The sequence below is a fragment of the Nicotiana tomentosiformis genome, chromosome 11 (genome assembly GCF_000390325.3).
Source record: "Nicotiana tomentosiformis chromosome 11, ASM39032v3, whole genome shotgun sequence".
NCBI lineage: Eukaryota > Viridiplantae > Streptophyta > Magnoliopsida > Solanales > Solanaceae > Nicotiana > Nicotiana tomentosiformis.
In genome coordinates this window covers 49,037,106-49,041,797 of record NC_090822.1, presented here as the reverse complement: position 1 = coordinate 49,041,797, position 4,692 = coordinate 49,037,106, and the positions used below count along the sequence as shown (strand labels likewise).

At 34.5% G+C, this 4,692-nt stretch overlaps 1 long non-coding RNA gene across 1 annotated transcript; it reads left to right on the top strand.

Moving 5' to 3' along the window:
* Positions 1 to 479: 479 nt before the first annotated feature.
* LOC117280110 (uncharacterized) lies at positions 480 to 1,362 on the top strand. Its single transcript, XR_004510566.2, has 2 exons — positions 480 to 1,149; positions 1,268 to 1,362. It is a non-coding gene; the product is annotated as an uncharacterized lncRNA (long non-coding RNA).
* Positions 1,363 to 4,692: the final 3,330 nt, after the last annotated feature.

Genomic DNA, 4,692 nt, shown 5'->3' with positions numbered 1-4,692 from the left:
ATATCTAAACGTTCCGGAATGACGCCAAACTTTACGTACAAGTCACAAATTATAATACGAACCTATTTCAAGGATCGGAATCCCAAATGGACATCAATAACATCAAATTTCACTTTAAATAAAATTTAGAAATTCTAATCCCTTCAAAATGCCAACTTTTCACAATAAGCGCTGAAATGCTCCAAGACCACCCGATACTCAACCCGAACATACGCCCAAGTCTGAAATTTTCATACGAACCTATTGGAAACTTCTAATCTCGATTTCAAGGTCGATTACTCAAAGTTCAAACCTTGGTCAAGTCTTCCAATTTAAAGCTTCCGAATTGAGATGTTTTTTCTCTAATCAACTCCGAACATTCCGAAATTTAATTCCAACTATGCGTACATGTCATAAAACATGAAGTGAAGTTACTCAAGGTCTCAAACCATCGAACGACGTGCTAGAGCTCAAAACAGTCGATCAGCTTGTTACACGTTGTGTACATGAGAAAGAGATGAAAATATCTGGGTACAAGAGTCATGATGTTCATTTTATAATGCATTACTTGCTCCAAATTGTTGTTAGAAAATCATTATCCAAGAATGTTTCTTTGGCTTTGATTAGGTTGGCAAACTTCTTTAGAGCCAAATGTGCTAAGGTTATAAGGCTAGGGGATCTTGGTAGATTGCAGACTGAAATCAATTATATTACATGTGAGCTTGAAATGATTTTCACTCTAACCTATTTTGATATAATGCCTCACTTGCATATCCATTTAATAATTGAAATTAAGCTTGGGGGTCCAACTCGTTATCGCTGGATGTATTGCATTGAAAGAAACTTATACAATTATAAGGTGTTTGTTCGGAGTTGAACTCATCCAGAAGCGTCAATTGCAGAGGGGTTTCTGGCCGAAGAGTGCTTGACCTTTTATTCGATATATCTACATGATGGGGTGAAGACAAGATTCAGTAGGTATCAAACTGAGGATTATGTGGACACTAAGGGAGAAAATTTGTCACCTATATTTCCTAAAATAAACCATCCAATTGGAAGTAAGAATAAGAGAAAAGGAAAGATTTTTTCCAAGGATTTGTAGTTGTGCTACGGGGCACATAGATATTCTCTATTCAATACTGGAGATGAACAAGTGGAGGCATTTATCATGTAAGATAAAATATATTACCATCACTTGTATTGTAATCTTTATTTATTTTATATCTTATAATTTCTAAACTTAATTCATATAGGACTAATGATTAAATTTGAATCATATGGTTTGCAGGGAACATAAGAATTTAATTGATAATCGTACTAGATCAAATGCATGGGTAAGAGCAAGGAATCATAGTCGCAACTTCGCCAATTGGTTTAAAGAGAAAGTGAAAAGCATTGAAGTGCCCAATCATTTGCGATGGGTAGCAAAAAGGACGAATACATTGGCCAAACAATATACTGAATATTTTATTAATGGCTACTTATTTCATAAAATAACGTGGGATGCCCCCATTGAAGACTCGAAATAGTGGAGTGACTTTGACAGCAACAACTGATAGATTTTCTAATGCTAGGGACCAAAATCCCATCGATGGAGAGGTTCTCTACTATGGAGCTATTCAGGATAACATTGAGATTGATTATTGGGGTTACTTTAGTGTTGTACTATTTAGATGTGATTGGTTTCATAATGAATAGATGAATATGGGTTATCTTGGGTATACTTTAACCGATTATGTAGTACTGATGATCCTTTTATATTGGCATCTCAAGTTAATCAAGTTTTTTATGTGGAGGATCCAATTGAAAAAGATATTTATTATGCAAGGAATAAAGTCCCTGTTGATTTGTATGATTTGGAGGAAGAGAATATTCCTAATGTTGGGGAGATATTTTGGAGGGAGCCTAATGATGGAATCGGTCCATCAACTAGAGTAGCCGATATTAATGTAAGATGGTCTAAAGAAGATGTACCTCTTGATTTCTTTGATATGCCAGCTGATGTACAACATTCACAAGATATAATTATGGATATATCAGAAGAGGGTGACGATTTTGATGGTACTAATTGGGATTGGATGGAGGCTAATGATTGAAGAAGGAACTTCTAATTTTTATTTGTATTTTGAATTTTATTACCTTCTTTCGAATAATTTTTGTTCTTGAATGTTCTTGGCATTTGTAGTCTGTTTCAGTTCCAAGCTTTTGTAATATGCTAAGCACTTGATACAATAGTCTGATATATGGAGCTATTTATTTCCAAGCAGTTCTTGCATATGACCTTGGCGTTTGAACTCCATTTAATTATGTATCTACTTTGTAGTCTTATAAGTATGTCTGTCCATGCATGTGTAACTTATTTGAATTGATATTTTGATAAAAGGACTAGCTAGTTGGTTCATCAGCCTTTCATCTCATCTGCTGACATAACAAATCTGACTCCTTATCTTTCACTCTTATCTTTTGTCATAAAAACAACAATTGAAAGATAAATATGTCATCTCTTTTGAAAGGAAATCTGTCGGGTCATGTCTTTCAGAGCCTAACCTGTGTGTTTGATTACATAAAGTTTATTCTCTAGCATTGTCTTTCTATGGAAGTTAGTTTCGTGTGTATGTTTCACAAATATATATATAGTAATAAAACAATTTGCTTGCTACGATTATAATGCATGTTAAATTTTTAACCAAGAGTGATACTAATTTCATTTAACTTTAATTGTGTGAAATCTTTTGTGATAAAGTAAACTGATTTAATCTCTAAATTTGAAAACGATAATAACAATCACAACAAAACATGCGTATCACAGCCACTGCTAATCACTTGATATATTTAATTTCACTGTTCTTTAGTAAAGTAGTTAGCTTTTGCTCATTTCTCTTTCTCATTTTGACATTTATATCAGTTTGATACTCATATCCATTCTTCTGTGATGAGATATTAGTGTTGACCAAATTAAAAATCCTATCATTTAGCTTTTGCTCATTTTTCTTTCTCATTTATTTTTATTCTTTTTCGAATTCAGATAAACATGAGTCAAGAAAGACCTTAAAAATCCAAAAATAAAAGAAGACAAGCGCGACATACATAAAACCTGGATCTATGGCATCTTTGGCAAACCAAATAAAGAGTTCGTTTAGCCAAAAATATTCTATTCCTACTAGACAATCAAACAATGAGAGTCTGAATATGATTGAAGAGAATCTGGTACTGCCGTAATATCTAGGAGTAGTAACACATGTACAAACCACATCAAACACTCCTGCAACACAAGTGTTATGCCCCATTTTCGGGCGAAAGCGGACTTCGACATGTGACAACTCTTTTAAACGGGTTTTAAAAGAGAAGAGTCGTCACCTAACAATTTTAAGGTGCGTTAGGGCACCTATTTATAAATAACTCTGATTCAACTAGTCAACATCATCAAAGATTGGGTAAGGGATCAAATCACCTCAAAGAGAAGGGTTTAGGCACTCTTCGAGGTGCATAACTTTGGGTCCCTGTCAAATTTTACACTATGTGAGGGTTATTGTAAATTGTAACAAAGAGTCCAAAACATCCCATTATAAGATGAAACAAGTATTAAAGAGAGAGAAATGGGTTACAACCTTTGAAGATTATAAGATATGTCCTAGTTTGATCTATGTTTGCACAGATTGGTGTATAAATAGTAATTATGGTGGGTCCTAAGTTACTTAGCCTAAACGATCACTCCGTACAATAGAAATAATACTTTGCAACTCCCTTAAGTATAAAGGTTGATCATATTATTCAGCGAAAACAGATTATCATCTCTTGCTACCCAATTACTATCTTGAAGTTGTTTACCTAAGAGCGTTCTAATACAATTTTAAAACATATGCCTATGGTCCAAGAGGATTTAAACCCACCATTCTGGTGCTTCTAGACTTCCTTAGGATGCTCAAAATGATAAAATTAGGCGCACTGTCAAAACAGTCAAGACTACACATAATCAACACTTAAAGGCTCAAATTGGCCTCCGCATATAGACACAGATACACGCGGGCAAGTAGGCGGACAGTTATGAGCGACATCCATATTATTAGGCAAGCAGCAATAGGTGGACAGGCCTGGAGTCAAGGATGTATTGAATTGTTCAAGACCTATAGGCATTATTCCTATGTGATTGAACGATTTGAAAATTAACATAAAGTTCTATAGGAAGTATTTATAGGCATATTATCTTGATGAAGCGGTTGATTTTAATACATGGTTTTATTAAAGATCCTATATGCATGATTTCTAGGCGAGTGAAAGCACCTTATAGGCATAATCTCGACTTGTGTTTGGGCAGTGAGGCCATTGAAAGCGCAGAATTACTCACTTCTTGTCCCTATAGGCATGATTTCTAGGCGAACTATGTAATAAGAAGAGAGCAACAACAATAGCAGTTTTAGTTAATTAACTTGAGAACCTATAGACATGGTATTTAGATGTGTCACATGATTGGAAGAAATACGACAAAGCATGCATTTCCAGTCATTACATTGAATTCCTTTGGGCATGATATCTAAGCGCAACAAGTCAAATTTCAGACCCTATAGACATACTTTCTAAAGTTTGCAAGTTAAGGAATTATATTGACCCTAGGTCATGCTTTCTAAATAAATACACAAGTTAATCGACACGTTGTGCAGATAATTCCCAAAGATGGGATGTGGCAAGAAAATAAATAATTAGAGTCCCTATAGA